The sequence below is a fragment of the Ceratosolen solmsi genome, unplaced genomic scaffold (genome assembly GCF_000503995.2).
Source record: "Ceratosolen solmsi marchali unplaced genomic scaffold, CerSol_1.0 scaffold6, whole genome shotgun sequence".
Lineage (NCBI taxonomy): Eukaryota > Metazoa > Arthropoda > Insecta > Hymenoptera > Agaonidae > Ceratosolen > Ceratosolen solmsi.
In genome coordinates, this window is record NW_011948414.1 from 4301637 (window position 1) to 4319623 (window position 17987).

General features: G+C 40.8%; 1 protein-coding gene across 1 annotated transcript in view; it reads right to left on the bottom strand.

Annotated features, from left to right (window-relative positions):
- LOC105368369 (myb-like protein Q) overlaps positions 1-17987 on the bottom strand; it is a 51038-nt gene that overhangs the window by 32392 nt on the left and 659 nt on the right. The window lies entirely within an intron of this gene.

A 17987-nucleotide genomic window follows, 5' to 3' on the forward strand; every position in this document is an offset into this window, starting at 1 on the left:
TCTCTCCCTCTCCCCCCCCCCCCGTCATTCTTGTATTAATAAACATGTCGAGTCCAATAGTTGAGGTGGCCTCGCATCTCTGTCCTCGTCAACATCATCACTATTCGTCTTCTTCGCTCACCTCTGCTCTGTCTTTTTATCCCCCCCCCCAGCTGCCCCTCGTCGTCCCTCTCTCGCTTACTCTCACACGTCGTGGCGTTGATTGAGTCACGCCGAGCAGGGTTCTAGGTTTTTTCTCGCATCGTGAGACTCTCGATACTCACGCACGCGTAAATAAGCACTTCCGTTTTTTCTCTTCCTCAGAATTTCTCATGTTTACATATGAGCGCTGCGATTGTCCTTTATCTAAATTAATATGCCATCAACTTTACTAGAAGAATCTTTCCCGTTCCATTGGCTTAATCAGCATCCAATCGGTTTCATGCATCTTAATATTCAAGAATGGAGCTTTATGAACTGATTGTTATTGCAATTATAACATGTACGTGTGAATAATACGAGCTTCTCCTCTCTTCCTCTCTCGCATACGCGCGCGACGCGTCATTTAGACAAAGTTGAAACTGCTTATCGAAATACTTAGTTGGAATATAAAAAGAGGGGCGATAAATATCCTTACGCAATCTTGAGAAAATCTCAAGACGATACTTGACAAATTCCAATTAATGTACAAGTATTGTTTCCCGGAATCCGCGATAGTTTTTCTTATCGGCAACTTGCAAAATCAATGAAAAATTTTATTACATTTTCTTTGTTCCCGTCGTACGTGGCATAATCAAATGCGTATCGATGTGGCTAACGTTTCCACTCTCTCACTCACTCTCTCTCTCTCTCTCTCTCTCTCTCCCCCCCACCCCCTTCTTTCTCTACTTCTATCACCCTTAGCATTGCGCGATGTTGCAATTTCGTCAACGAATAAATCATGCGACCCAATACACAACAAGTGTGACATTTTCAAGATGTATTACGCTTCTTGGATAAAACGCAAGACACTGCAGTCCCATTTCTTTATAATTGTTGATTAAGCTCGTCAGGCTTGTGAAACATTTGATTATACGCTATCATGAATAACGAAATCTACCACACGATAAATAGCTATTTATGATCCAATACAGGCTGAAATTATCAATAGGCTAATCGAGCCAAGAAAGACGAAAGGCGAAAAAATTCTTATATTCTCGGAAGCTTTGATTAAATGAATAATCGGGACGTGCGATGAGCGTGGGAGAGGGAGAGAAATAAACACGAGTTTAACAAGAGTAATCGCCAGTTCTTTAAACTTTCGGCATTTTGCAATGTGGAATGTCAGATAAAGTGGGACGCATGCGCGAGTTGCTTACCAGCCGAATGGGAAGTAGTTGCTTTTATTATTCGAATCAGCTGCCGCCGATGATATCGCGAAAGAGGAACGGAGCCTCGGATAAGATAAAGAGGTGGCCTATGCGTGCGGCAAATTTCTGTCGTGTTATTTTCCTATTGAAAATAGGTTAGGAATATATATATATATATATATATATGCTCGTAGCGCACAGCATTTATTTTCCAATCACGCATCTAAATCACATTTAAGTTTATTGTAGCTACTGAACTCGAGCGGTTGCTAATTCGGCTTTTCTTGCAAACCTGCATTGCCCGGTAATTCATAACCATTGTCCGCGCGTATTTTTATTACATTCAAGCATTATTTCACGTTATAGTCAAGATTCTCACAGACAAAAAATCATTTGTTATACGCTGATATTTACATAAACTCAAACATTGTATATTAATAGAAAAACTAAAAGTATTTTTTCAAATTAATTGAGAGTGTGACGATGGAAATAGAGAAGTTTCAAAGCTGCTCGATAAAAGTATTACATGAAAGTCATTGGAGATTGTGTCGCCACGATAAGGACTAATAGATTTTCGAGTTAAACTATTTAATATCTCGTATTCCGATAGATTCGGAAGTCTGTGATGACTATCAACGATTTAAAAATTGTCCGCTATTGTAATAATAAAGCAACTTGACTATTAAGTTGTGGAAAAGCGAATGATTCTTGAGGACTGAAGGGGAGAAGCAGAAAAAAGGGCCGTTAGATGCAGAAGGAGGCATCGGTGGTAGTCAATTCCGCAAGGGAAAAAAGGGAAAAAGGATGACGAGAAAAAAGAGAAAGAGAAAGCCAGTCTTTAAGTAAGAAAAAGAAAAAAGATGGAACCGAGCAGTCGTTCCGCTATTTATAATCGCCAGAGGCCTGAGGGGCGGGAATCGCCGGCCGTAAATACCGTAAGCCTGTGCCTTCGCATATACTCTCTCTCTCTCTCTCTCTGTCTCTCTCTCTCCCTCCCTCCTCATCCCCTCTCTCTTCGCTCACTTTCTGTCTTTCTATTTTCTTCTTTTATTTCAGGCTGCCTTTGTGTACCCTCGTATCGTCTCAAAGCGCCGGGCAAACGAGGAATCGTCATTTCCCCGTGGATGCGCCTTTAGTTTTGCCATTCTTTTCTTTTTCATTCCTTTTCCGAAAACAGATTATTGCATCTCGTATACATTTGGTACACACTTAAAAGAAACAGGCACAACTGCAACGATATTATGCACACTATTATGCAATAATTGTTACACGCATATTAAATTACAAACGTGCCGTGTTATTTTCTAGTTTACGTGCGCTTATCACCGGCAGCGATTAGTTCGCAATTAAAAAAAAATGCTCTTTGAATCACGTACACGTATTCCGTATTTACAAATAACCTAACGACTTCTAATCAATTTCCTTTCTTGCACAGTGCCATTATCCGCAATCATTGTAAGCGAACGATTATACGAAAATAAAGTGCACTGCTACGCTTATCGTCTGCCGGAACTTTTGTTTATTTCTAAAGAAAATCTGTGCTCCCCTGAACAACATTATAAGCATCCCCTGTGCGATATCACCATCATTACCACCACCACCAGCAGCAGCAGCACCATCACCACTACCACCACAATTACCGTGGGTCGACTTTGCATCGTTTAGAGATGGGTTTGGGTATTCATGAATGCGCTATCGTCACGTAACACGAGAGACATCGAGAGGAAACTTTTGCATAATGCCGTAGAGGCCGTCACTCCGTCAAGTTAAAAGCCTCGAGCCAAGTGTTGTCGCCATAATGGTAGATACCAGACGACGAGTGACCTAGAATGGCGTGCAGGAAGTGGCCGTGGTGACGAGCGGGCTTTTATTGTCAGCCTCCGAGCAGCACCTCTGCAATTTCTTTCCGCAATGGCGCTGATCTGCTCCATTTTCTTCCTAACCCTCGTCCCACCAATGTTCTATTGCGAGCGATGCAAATTGTGAAAGCGTAGCTGCGAGCGTTGGAAAATGCGACGAGGGTTTTGTTTACGTGGCGTTACGAAGTGATGTGGAGATCGGGGCGGGGTTCTTCGAACCATGGGGTGATGGCGACGGCGCATCTGTAAGGAGAGAAAGTGGCGTCGGCAACGAATTTCCACTCTCCCCTGATTATACAACAGAGGTGATGATAAATTGGGGAGAGGGAGGGAGAGAGAGAGAGAGAGAGAGAGAGAGAGAGAGAGAGAGAGAGTGAGAGGATGGTAGGTAGTAGTAATAGTCAAGAGACGTATACCGGGGTATTCAAGGGTCATTCGATGCAATTGATGGGCGGCTGAAAGGTGAGAATAGGGGACTCCACTCGGACCAAGATCCGAGTTTTCGAGCCAAGTGATATTAATTTTATTTACCTCTAGACAAAAATCCAGAGATTTACAAGTTTTACAAATCTAGAGGAACGATGGTGAATTGTGCAGCCTCCTCGTAGTAGCGAGAGGTCGCAGAAACAACGACTTACGATACAATCGTTCGGTCACGGGGTCTCCGATTCTCCGATGCGAGGGGATGCAAGGGGGAGAATAATCGGTAGACGCTGTCGCTGATCGATGTCGGTGCGTGACCCCGCGATGCAAAAATAAAGGGACATTTTGTATGCGTAGGCAGGAAGCGAGAGAGGATATTGCCAGGTCTCGCGTGTCATCCTTCATTTCCAAGGGATAAAAGTGGAGTGGGTCGCGAGGACGCAGTCTTGTCGCGCACCCAGTCGTATCACGCGCGGCTCGACATTACGAATGTTAACAGCCTTTGGGATAAAGCGTACGACAGGTCTGGGAATATCGTCAGATTAATTTATCCTTTACGACAGCGATTATTCAGAATGGCATTCGTGCTCATTGGAATCTCTCTTGACGCATAACAAAGTGTAATATCGATAATCTGTATCGCGGCGTCAGCTTCGTATTTCCTTGTAACATGTGAAACCGTTACAACAAGGATCACCTTGAGCTGCTTGTATCAATTTTGTTGATACCTCGGGTCAACAAGGCTCACTTGCGTTCCACGAATTTGTATTTACAATATTCATTTCTTTTTTCGCGTTTAATTGCCTCCAATGTCCCGATGGTAATACTAACGACTTTTCTTAATCTTCCGATAAACTCGCACGCGTTTGAGCCGTCGTTCGACTTAATTTTTTTTTACATGTAAGAAACAGCAGGGAAGGGAGAATAGAGAGTGGTGAGATAGGGGCGGGGTGGGGGAGGGGAGGGAGGAGAGACTAGGGGCCATTCATTTCTAATAAGGATGTTAAAAGTTTAATCTGGAGATAAAACGGGATACGTATTATTTGAGCGCTTAGCGCCCGGATTTCCGATAAAATAAATTATTACTTTATTTTATTTATCGAAGCCTGTCATGTGGACAACGAATGCCTCTGCCGAGTAATTACGTAGGCATGTAATATAGTAAAATATGTGTTTTTATACGTGCGATAAGAGTATCGCGGCGCTTTGAATGTTTCTTTCTATCTTTTTTTTTTTTTTTTTTTTTTTTTTTTTTTTTATTCTTTCCGATTTTTGTTTGTTTGTTCGTTCGCTCGTTCGTTTGTTTGTTTTGCATTGTTTTGTCCACATTCAATGCTAAGCGCTAGCCGCTCGGATTTTTTTACCTGAATACGTAATGATAAATATGCCATTGGTGGAGGAGGAGAGAGGAGTATAGATGGGTAAGAGCCGGTTTAAAACGACTGTAGTATTAAAAGGAAGAAAGCCGTACAAGAGTGTGTACGGGTGTAATTAAAAGGAGAAAAGGGCGAGTAAGAGGAGAAACGAGGAGCGCTTGCCAATGGACAGTGTGTTTCCAAGAAAAGTGTATTTTTCCGCTGGTCGACGACAAGCAGCTGACGAGTCTCTTCTCGGATTCTCATCTGGATCGCAGCCAAGAAACGTTTCCGTAAAAATCGAGGATATACGTCCGCGAACTCAAAACAGACGTACTTTGTTTAACTTTGTAATAACGCTCTATTAAAGTTTCGAAGTAGTGACATGGGGAGTGCAAGGGGAGGGTAAGGGATTTGTGCTGAGTAGGGGGGAGTTACGAGGGGAGGAGTTGAGACGCGTCTGTGGAGATAGAAAAAGAAGAAAAAGAGCGAAGCTTTTGTAAGTTGTAAATTCGCGTGCACTGACGAACGACCGATACATATCTATCGGACTTCGACGTACGTTGGAATTGTAATTCGAGACGTTGTGTACAATCGGGGAGTGTGCTTCTTCTCTCTTCCTCTCTTCAGAGTAGAAATCGCTTTATATTTACGTACACGCACGCAGTGCGCAACATCGGTCGCATATCTTTCAATAAATTTCCGAGATGTAAGCTAATGCGCGGGATTCTATCGGCCTCGAGCCTCAGCGTCTCCAATGAACTCTCATGAAATCATAAATGTAAAATCATTTAAAAGGATAATCAATTTTAAAAGACAATGGGTAAATGATGCTCGTCGGTATTATTTTAGTTAGGTAGAAGTGCTGAAATGTTCGTTATTAATCACTGTATTTAAAAGATGGTATGATGAGGTAGACATATGGAACTCTAGACGTTACGCTTCTAAAAGGCAATCCCCCCTCCCTACCTTATGTCGTTTTCAACAATAGTTTAATTAAAATTAGCTATTTTAAAGTTGTTTACTGGAGCCTTATTTATATTCACGACGTTGTTATTTAAAAGTATGTAAGGCAAAGCGTAATTGACAATGATACACAAAAGTGTGCGATTAAGGGCAAATTCCTCTGTTATCGAGAAGCTTCTGTGTACTTTGTATTTATAAAAGTCATTCTCGTCTTCACTTTACGATACGGAAGGATCTCGACTCTCACCCCCCTCCCCTAACCCTCGAAGGCCGCGTTTCGAAAACCCGCTCGGCGAAAGTTCCTTGAACTCTGTTACGCGCAGTTACATCGCAAGCTTACAGAAATTGTCAAATCGATTTCCAATTCCAAGGCTTGTCACAAATTTGAAATCGAAACTTAATGAAATAGGCTATGCATCGTCTGTCTGTCTACTTTTTCCTTTTCTTCTTCTTCGTCTTTTTTTTTTTTTTTTTAGAAAAAAACATAATCAACGTAGAACGTTTGTGATGCTTCTTCACTTTTCTTGTGGTTATTTTAAACCGACGATACTCACGCGGTATTTGTAGAATATTTAGATGGGTTCGACGTATTTAAATTATTTTCAGTTCGGTGGCTATTCTATTTATAAGCAATATGAGAATATAAGCTACTTAGTTTTCTCAGTTTAGAGCTTTTAAGTCTATAAAGACTACTAACTTGAATTTTTATAATAGCTACTTATGGAGTACTCTACTATAAGTACACATGTGAGCTGTCTAACGCAGCAATTCAAAGGACTTATTAGCTGCTGGATATCCTTCAGACTCTTATATATGCCAATAAAACAAAAAACAAAAAACAAAAATAAAATAAAGGAACGTACTCGTATACTATCCAAAGGAGAACGATCACGATGAAAAAGTTACAAGTGCCCAATTAGGATTGCACGACCTTGACTTTATTTAAACGGGCACAAATGCATGTACGTGTGCTTAAATGCGTGTGTGAATTAAATATACACGTACGTCAATATATGTATTTAATTTAAAATTGGCCGCTGAAAGCACGAATATTTATAAATTTTTAAATATCATTCAAAATATAAAGACCTGAAGTTTTCGAAAAAGATTCAAGTTTAAAGACTTTTCGTACGCCGTAGCGTCACATTATTCGTATTATTAGAAGATACAATGTATCAAATAGTCATTGTATTTATTTCTTACAATAGCTAATTAAATCTTGCAACTTAATTTATGTAGCAAATTAGATTTTCATTAGTTTTATATCAAATATTTATTCATTTGCACTACATTAATCTATGAGTATGAAAAGTGTGTTTTAATAATTAACATGCCGAAGTGCGTCGGATTAATGCATGGCAAGATTCGCGATAATAAACAGTTATCAACCGGTTATTAAACAAGAAAAGTCGAAACGTATGTAGATAATTGGAATTTCCAGGGAGATGGGAATACTCAACACTTCAATTTATCTTTAAAATTAAAGAATCGCGCTCTTAGCCGCATTAGTAAGGTAGAGAATGAGAGAAGAACGGACAATAATTCCAGGAATCTTGTTTATACAGATTAAGAATGTAAACAGTGTAAGGAAAAATGCTCATTATACAGTAAGTGGGGGGAAGGGGTGGTGGGGGAGGGGATGACCGAACAACAACGAGAGTAACAAAATGCGATGAGGAGCGGCATTGATCCGAGGTGGTTACGCCCAGAGCAACAGCGTGTCGAACTTTAATTGGATCAATATCGACCTGGCAGACGTTGTCGCTAAAGTTTCAATCACCGTTCCCCTTTCGGTAGCGCCTACTCTAAAAGCCCCTACGTATGTATGTATGTACGTACGCGTGTTTTTCTTTCTCGGGCTTTGTTGGATCGAAGCGTCACGTGCGCAAGTTGTGTCGTACTTTCGCGCATTCCTAGCCTTCCCTATGCGCACATTTATGTTATTGTGCTCAGAAATTCCTCGCACATAGTGTATATATATATATATATATCAAGTTAACTTATGCTTGAATTTATACAAATAAGTTTGTACACGCGTACTCACGCACATGGACGCACACGCACACACAATTCACGCACGTATGCATAGACGTTATCTCACAGTTCGTGACTTAACGTATGTAGCTCTAGGTTTTGAGGCAATTTTCACCTTAAGGCTTTATTTTTTTCATTGCAGAGCTATTTTTAAATGCTCACGGTTATTTAATCGCTATTTTTATGTAATAGTATTAAAATTTAATCGGCGTTTCTTTTTTCCTACGTTTCTTTATATAACATCGATCTTATCGCTTTTCATTTGACGCTATAAACTCGATCGCTTTATAAATACGCATTTTTTTTACTATTTTATTGAAACGAAGGGATTCAATTAAAGATTGCACCAAATTTAACGATAATTTAATAAGTTTAAATATCCATTTGAATGCCCGATAATAATATTCGAGATTGAAACGAAAACACATAACTCACGACTACTTAAGTCTCAAAACATATCAAAAGAAAAAGAAAGGTAAGTTACGCTTAGCTATTATATCGAAATCATATGACGTAATTCCTGCCACAGTAAGAAACTCTATAAATTCCCCTTTTTCATTGCCATCATCGCGGCTAATTTCCCTTTCATATTGTAGAGAAACTGCTATTCGCATTCAAAGCAGCAGCGACTGCGGTGGCGGCAGTAACTGTAAAACAACAAGGTTAACGATCACCTCATCTTCATCCTTTTTAAACGTACGCAAAATCCGAAGTACCGAGAAAAAAAACATATCGAAGTAGAAAAATCAACCGAAGGCAAATAATACACGAGAGAGAGAGAGAGAGAGAGAAAAGACTAAAGAGGCGTCCTTGGAATCTTTTCATAAAATGCCTCCGGCCACTCGAAGGCTTTAGTGTTTTCTCGTAAAGTTCCAGACGTTATAGCGTTTCTCCGCTAAACAGTCTTACAAGTAATTAATGAGCCCGGAGAAAACAGTTCCAGTCGATGTACATGGGCTTTTTTTATTTTTTTTCTTCAAAAGACAGAATCCCATTGGTCAAGGAAACTGCAATCGTGACCCATAAAAAATAGTGATTTATATCGTATAATGCCCAGAACGCTTCTAATTTATCGTAAAGTGCTCGATATGTTCCACTTCGCTAAATGATCCGAGTACTTTTAAAAGTCCGTTTATTATTATAATAGGATTCTTTTCATTTATTTGAAAAGTTTTTAAAGCGCAATGATACATGTATGTTTGTAAATTAATAAAACTTTCTTTCAAGGCTATGTGGAAGCGTTTCACGCTTTGTAGGATTAATTAATGGCAAATAACTTTCAGAACGCTATTTCCCATACATCCCTTCTAAATAGGAATTCAATACAAATACATCGAGATTTCAAGTCTCCTTAAGATGTCTATTACTCAAAAAATCACAGCCAGATGGCATATGAATTCAAATAATCCTTTCGGGCGAGATTTAGGCCAATGACAATGTTAGACAATGGCTAGTCAACCGGCACGTAATAGTCTCATCTAATTTTAAAGGTTGAAACTTATAACGATTGTACAGAGATTTCGTAAAATCAAAAGACATATTTGACTTTTTTTATTTGAAAATTTTTTATCTTCAAAATGCCACGTGCTTCAACTGCATCCTCCCACCATCACCACCATCACACCACCACCACCACCACCACCACCACCACCACCACCACCACCACCACCACCACCACCACTACACAACCACAATAATAGAATATATTGTAACGCGGATACACATGCACGTAGGCGCGCGCGCGCTCGCACCTACACGCAAAATGTGAATTATGCAACTGAAACCGGCGACCAAGTGACGACTGGCATGTCTCTCGGCTTGCTCTTTCTCTCTTTCTATATTGACCCAAATTGCGATCCTAACCAGCGCTCAACTCGCTACATTTTATCTATTTAGTTGCCTGAATCCTGACTCTGATTTATGCAATTTATACAGATGATTAGAATACTTTTTATCTCTTCTTCTATTTTAAAAGTCATATTTAAAAAATGAGCAGTGTTACCATGTCCTTATTTTTCACGCCAAACAGGCTGTATTAGAGCTTCGAGATAAATTCGATGACAAATATACAAATTAATAATACGAATAATTATTACACACTGTTTGAAATCCACGTGAAAATTGCAGTAGAATTATAAACACGAAATTGCTGGATAACTGGATAATGGGAAAGCATAGTTTCGCTTCATCGAAAGCAAATATTCATGGGTTTTAAATAAGATGGAAGAAAGATTTTGCGTCTTTTTATGGAACGTTCGGAGAAAAACAAACTAGCCATTTTACCCGAAAGGCCAATTTAAAGGGAGCTCCTTCAAGATAAAGGATAAAAGTGAGGCTGCTTTCTTTTGCTCCTCTCCCCACCACTTCCAACCTTATCCCTTGTTCATCGTCCAAAAAATCAAGCACTGGCGCGTTGTGAAAGGTAGAACAGTAGATTGAGATAAAGCAAAAGTGGCAAGTTATACGCCGAGAGGATATTTGCGGTTGTGATTCAGCGGGCGTTTTCTCGCCGTCTTTTTGTCCTTAGCCCGGAACCGAGATGAAGTTGCTGAAGAGATAAATGAAGAAAAACGTTGATTGCCAAAGAGAGGAAGAAGGAAGGAGGATTTTATATAATGCTACGTGGAAGTAGATTATCGAAGCGCTGAGACCCTTTCTCCTTTGTCTTCGCACAAAATTACTCATCCTTATAAAGCGCTTATAGAGGAGCAGAAATATAACGACTGAAAAATACAAATGAATTTAATTCACGTGTAATTTCAGTAAAAATATCTCTTCATTATCGGCAAACAATGCAGACAAGTGTCTTTGGGAAGGACACGGGCCCCTGCTGACGAATAATATCGGCCAGCAAACTTCAAGGTAAGAAGCGTCGAAGGTGGGGGGACTACTACTTCACACACCGATCGAAAAAAAAAAACGGAAAAAAAAAACGAGGACAAAGACAAAAGCTGTAGTCTGAAAAACGCGAGAAGAGATAAAGAGAGGGAGATATACACAATGGGGGTGGTGGGACGAGTGGGTGGGGTGGATGGAGGGGCACGAGGAGTCGAGGGTGACCGCAAAGCTGACGGTTTTACAGGCCATCGAAGCCATTTGCAAGTCTCGTTTTTCTCTTTATTTTTCTCTCGATGACGTTGCCAGTAGTGGGAGAGTCAAGCGAGGCTCGCTTTGACAAATTATCTCGCGTAATGACTCGTCGTCCTCTGTGTGGCTCTCATTACGCTCTTTATGCCTGGCGCTCGGCTCTGCTTCTTCTCCTTTGTCCTTCGACATTTTTCTCCTCCGTTTTTAGACAAGCAAGTATTTTTGTCTTAATCGAGAAAAATCCATAATCCTTACGATTGTAGAGAAGAAAAGGGGAAAAGAATAAAAAAGAATATATATATATATAAACATGTATATAACAATTAGAGGTATGTTTATTTATGATTTTTAAATGCCATTGAGACAAAGAAACGAATTTTAACGGAAAATTATTAAAATAGTATTACGTAGTATCTAAGGTGGGCTATTGCAAATGACAACAAAATGTAAAACGATACTTTAGCCGTGATAGTCGATGATACGATGATACGATAAAAGAAGAAAGAGACGAAAAAATGACTCGCTCGCTAGATTAAACTTGAAAGGCGCTTTAATAAGGAGTAAAATTTTACAAATCATGCCCGGAATGTAAGCGCTGCTTTTATGTAATTATGGCAACACGTGCAAGCCAGACATACGTTAATACTATATTCTCTCTCTCCCTCTCTCTCTCTCTCTCTCTCTCTCTCTCGCAGATAAACGCTATTCCAACACTGAGTTATTAAAAGGAAGAAGATAGCGCGCATAGACAGGATGTTAATCCATCGAGCGGCGCATCTCTCTCCCATACCAATGGCTTTCGTATTGCGGCCTGTGGCGATGGTGGGGGTGGAGAACGAAAGAGAATGGAGACCGATAAGATTAAATCAAATTAAATATTTCAATGGGAGATAATAAAATCTGTCTGTTGCGATTAAGTTCTGGTCAAGCATTTCGCTTTGTCGAAATAACAAAACGCCCCAAGGTTGTAGAGCAGTCAGACAGGGGCGGCAGTGGGGAGAAGAAAAACAAGGCTAATTCGAAAATGTTCACATGCGCAGACCTTGGCAAAGAGGAAAAATGATGATGAAAACGAAGGGTGAAAAGGAAAAATTATTAGTGCAAACGACCTTGGATGACCTTAGGTCGTAAGGACTAAAGTACCCGCCGAAGTATCTAATTTTTCCTCTGCCTTTCTCACTCCTTGTGTTTTCTTTCAATCCCGTCGTTCTCCCTCATCATACCCGACGTCTTGTTCCTTCGGTTTGACCGGGACAGAGAGGCTTCATTGTTCGCAACGGACAGGTAAAAAAAGAAGAAGAGGATAGATTTTCAGAAGCACGGTTGGTGGTAAGAGGGTAAACCCTCGCGTAGCATAGAAAAATCCCTCCTTATATTCTTGACGAAATAATACTGTCTATTGCCGTTTATTTCTTATTAAAGTATCTTAATACACTGCTTTAGTTTCATATTAAATAGCCTGTTCGCGCGTTTGTAAAACGAGCTAAAAGAGGAACTTTAAACATCAAGTCCCGGTAATATTCCGTCCAGTCAAAATCCTAATCTAGGTCCCTTTATATGATTTTTACCGAGACGGCGTCTGACCGCGTAGAAGGGGGTTGAGTATGGCACAGAGAGAGAGAGAGAAAGAGAGAGAGAAAGAGATAGAGATAGAGATAGAGAGAGAGAGAGACGATGACGAGGCGAGATTGGATCTGATCTGGAAAACAAAGGCTGGCCAAGTTTCGCTGCTGCATTTCCATAGAATGTTCTTTCCGGGAGAGGTCTACCTGCTACCCGAGAACTCGACATTGCCGCAGGGAATGGCGATAAAAACCTGGGCCCGTGTCTCCCTCCCTCCTGCCCACTGCACCTCCCATCAACTCCCACATATACACGCTCACAACCAGCGTATCGGAACATCTCTTTTTCAGGTAAGCCAAGAGAAAACCACGAAATTAGTCGATGAGATTGCGTAAGGTTCCTGCCTGGAGTAACATTTAATGTGGTTTCCCAGTATGGAAAGCGCCTTCTCGTCTCAATTTACGCAGAAACCCGGGAGACGAGCGGCCGCTCCCCGATCGATATACAAAGTTTCAAGGAAATGTGGCTCTCATCTTAACCTTGAATCGACTCACTCCCGCACAGAATTATTTACTGCTGCAGGATTTGCGAGGAGGGCTGGGGGAGGTCAATTGCAAGGATAAAATAGAGGAAGGCTGATCGGTGTTTGCGCTCGCCAGAACAGCCATGATGCGGTTCGCGGGTGGGAGGAGCCCCGGCGAAGGAGCGCGTGCGTGACCCGTTCGAGTAATACAAGGGAAACCGGAATTCCCGGCGGTGTCGGAGACTGCCGACGACGGTTCGATGCTCCCCGGACACCTGTTTCCTCACCCCACCGCCGCCCGACCTAGCCACCTTTCCATTCGTTACGCGCAAGATGTGCGCTAAGTCTGCCTTATCTCCCCGTTTCTCCCTCCCATCTCGCTCTCTCGCTCGCTGTTTGCTCGTTTCTCAATTCCACGTGGATTATGCCGAAGCATCGGATTTCTTTCTTTTTCTCCTTTCTAAGTCGCGCTTTTTGTTCAGGTTACTGACTGGCTTAAATTTAAAGAGACTCGGAGACGATGAGGCTTCTTCCCTCCAAGATTATCGACGAGAATGTACTTTTTCTTCGAACGAGTCTTTTTGCGGGCTCAACGAAATCTCGCGCTCGATTCAAACAATTGGAAATGTCAATGTCGGCCATTCTTACACAGACGCTCGCGTGCACACACACACACCCTCCCCCCTCCCCCCTCCCTCCCTCCCTCTCTCGTACACTCGGTTTGTCTGTCTTATAGGATGGCAAAGTGGCGCTTAGCTAGCTATTTCCAAGCTTCTTTGGTTGTCTTAAAATTTCGAGTTACCTTCTTCTTAAGGAATGACTTTCGCTCCCATTGTCGCTGTCGTTTCTCCTCGTGAGAAGGAGCCTATCCTTTAAAATAAAATACAATAAAAGAACGAACAACGAGAAAAAGGAAAGGAAAAAAAAGTGTTCCAACGTCGAGGGGAACGTTAATTTCATATCGAGGAAGCAAAGGACTATTTTTAAAAACACATTTCAAAACGTTTAGCTCTTGAAGATGCGCGTTTGAGTCTGCGCGCATTCGAGCTACGGGACGACAATCATATTTGAGAAAGGGCTTTGTTGAAATTGAGAAGGGTCGTGGCTTTCTCTATCGCTCTCTCTCTCTCTCTCTCTCTCTCTCTCTCTCTTTCCCCGGCCGGGTAACAATTTTGATTTAAATGGCGAATGAGAAGGACGGCAGGGGGTCAGTGAAAGCATCTTCAAAGCCGAGTAAATAAGTTCCACGAGGCGTAAGGCATTATAGAAGCGTTTCAGAAGCGGTCGAACGGCGAGCGAACGCTCGTGCGAAATTAATCCTGTTACGCTGGACGAGAAGAATTTACATAATCACGTGACCCTTTAATATCTTCGCAAATTTTGTCGGTTTCCTTGAGCGAGTAAGCTACCGTACAGAGCAGCATCGAATACCGTAATGGAAAGTATATTATAATCCGGGATTTCGAATCGGTCTCACGTTTTTTTTTTGTTTTTTTTTTGTTTTGTGTTTTTTTTTTGTCGAGTCCGCAGCTAATGATATTATTAAGCGAACTCGACGAGCGCGGCACCTTTGTACGACGATCCTCGTGCGATAATTGCGAGCGGGCGCACTTCATTAAGCTCTCCATGTGCATTATTAGATATTTATCAGGCTGGCATTTGAAATTTCCACCAATTTTACAAAGTGGACGTGAAATTCCAACGGCGTAGCGACAATGAAGAGAAGGGGTTTATCGGCTTTATAGGCTTATCGGTACGCACGCCCGCGACACAACACCTTTAATAAGGAATTCGAGTGAGTAATTCTCCTCCTCCTCCTTCTTATCCGTTTCACTCGAGCGGCGCTCACCTCGGTTCGCTTGGCTAGCACGCAACGGAAAACACGTTTCACGAGTTTCTCTCGCAGCTCCGTGTCTCTGTCTTGCCCCGTGTTCTGGTTGTGTCTAGATGTCGAGACGGGTGCTTTAATATTCAGGAGCTCGCGACCAAAGATTAGTATTTTTCGCAAACGTTCGGAGCTCCATTGATCCTGTCTCTGTCTCTCTCTCTCTCTCTCTCTCTCTCTCTCTCTCTCTCTCATACACCCACGGTCGTGTCTTGGAAAAGTTGGATGGATCATTTAATTTTCGCGGAAATTATACGCCCACTAATGAATATACTGTATATACTGCTGTATGGTTGCGCTTCTTATCGGTATTACGTAACGATTTTGACGACGTTGCACTGCCAATGCGCAAGGATTCTTGTATAAACATGTGCCTTGTGCGTTACAGCTTATCGAAATAACTATTACTCCACTACCGCTTATTCGTTTCATTGAAACGTGTATATATATATATATATATATATATTTAACGACATTTGCTTTAAAATTCGTTGCGCTTGAGCGAGGCCTTATTAGGCTCATTAAGAAATAATATGCTTGAAAATTACTCGAATTCTTGCATTTCAGGTAGAACGGCAAACACGAGATTTTATTATGCTTTTGTTGGATTATGCGTGGAATCATTTTTACAAGGAATTGCAATATTATTACTCGACGTGAAAAATAAATATTTTTAATGTATTATTTGTCGTAGCTGCGCCTTGACGAATGTCACAAAATAGTATATCGCTTATTTACATCAAAGCCAACGAATTTATTGTCCGTACACGGGCATAGAGTGCCTAATTTTACTTATTTCTTTACCTCGAATATAAACAAGCGGCACAATTCGAGCGAAATAAATTAACTTGTATTCCGGAAAACGAGCCTGTTCCGACAAATTCTGAATTCAGCATAACCCACCGAGTTTCTTAATTAAAGAAGTAGAAAAAAAAAAAGAAAAAAACATTGCCCGACACAAAGAATTCTTAAAAATCTCTTCGATTCTACGAGCACTGTTAGCCCAAATATTCAAAGAAGAACGAATGCTTGAAAAATGAATTGCAACAATTAATACACTGAAAATCGCGTAGGCAGAAATTGCTCGGATTTAATGGATTAATCAAGCTTTTAAATATAATGATCGATCGCATTTAAACAACATCGTCCGATTTCTCTACAATGATATGAGATCACCGATAAAACGATAAAATAAAGTTTACTTGGATATTCGAATTTTTAATGTAGCAACACACAACGTTGAAATTGAATTTTTAACACTCGTGCTCGAGGCATTGCCGAATATGTCGGCAAAAGCCAATGACTCGGCAAGACTGAAATCTAACGGCGAATATACATAAACGAATGAGAAAATGCACGGAGTCGTATCGAATTCAGGATAATTCCGCGTCGTCGTTGAAAAATCGTATGTGGTTGGAATTCACAAGAAGAAGAAGAAGAAGAAGAAGAAGAAGAAGAAGAAGAAGAAGAAGAAGAAGAAGAAGAAGAAGAAGAAGAAGAAGAAGAAGAAGAAGAAGAAGAAGAAGAAGAAGAAGAAGAAGAAGAAGAAGAAGAAGAAGAAGAAGAAGAAGAAGAAGAAGAAGAAGAAGAAGAAGAAGAAGAAGAATAAGAAGATGAGGAGGAAGAGGAAGAAGAAGAAGAAACGACTATTTGACGAGCACCTTTTCCACGATGATCTTTCACTGTCAATTGGATAATCATAGGTTATCGTCCTCAAACGCACTCTTAGTACACTTGTGCGAAAATATCCTTCAACTCGAAATAATTGACCAAGTAAGAAACCGTTCGAATCGGGAGTCTAGTTTAACGTAATTAGACTCTTCCCGTATTTAGGCATATTTGCAATCGACTGATTCACTATGGACTTTACTTACTGTAATGTCCGTTCAACGTTTAAAAAACAAAACCAAACAAAACAAATCAAAAAAAAAAAAAAAAAAAAAAAAAAAAAAAAAAAGGAAAACAAAGGAACAAAAACAGAAAAAAAAAATTCATAACTGTTCAACGAATATTGACATTGTAATTGTCGAGGTCGTATCTGTTCGTGCTCGTTCCTTTTCTCTCTTTCTTTCCTATTTTTTTTTCTTTTTTTTTTCAAAAGCTGCGAGATAATATAAGAGCGACTGGCATTGACGTATTATTTTACGTAAACTCTATAATATTAACACGATCGCATTAGCTTGGTCTCTCTCACTTAAAGAAGAGAGAATACGGGCGGTAAAAATTGAAAGAAAAACAAAACAAGAGAAGAAAAAAAAATGTTGAACTACTTTTGAGAGAAGAGAAAAATCAAGTTCATTAACTCTCCGACTCAAGGTACTTCGTTTAAAAAATACTTTGGGCGCTGCTAGGCTTATGAGATGTTGGATTTAGAAAAGCGATATTGCGATCATTAGTCTTTGTCATTTTCTATAAGGCAATAAACTTTTTTTTTGTTTTTTACAACTGACGAAACCTGATCGGAAGGGGCATTTGTTTTATGCCGGGACTTTAATAAAACGATTGCGAGAACGTAAAGTCGACGCTCCGCTCCTCTATTGTCGAGCGCACAGTCGCCATTATTAAGAAAATGGAAAATGTCCACTGCTTGTTGCAAACGGAAAGGCAAAGTTTGAAAAGTATCACTGAATGAAGGCAAGCTTGTCGTTGACGCCGTAAAGCGCCCGGGATTTTAGCAATTGAGCAAAGTGAAGTCCAAGTTGAAATCGAGCAATTTTAGGATGTCGAGAGTCGCGGACTTGCGTAACCGAAACGACATTTACAAGTTACAAGTGCAGTGCAGAGGCGACTTGCATACATCATTCGTTACTCGGGGTGTAAAAAGCCGTTGGTCCGTGGCGCACTTTCCGTCGGCAACGCAACTCGCGGGCATCAGGAACGCTATTATTTTTGTTTTAGGCTCGATCTTGCCTTTGTCTATCTTGGTGGTGGTGGTGGTGGTGGTGGTGGTGGTGGTGGTGGTGG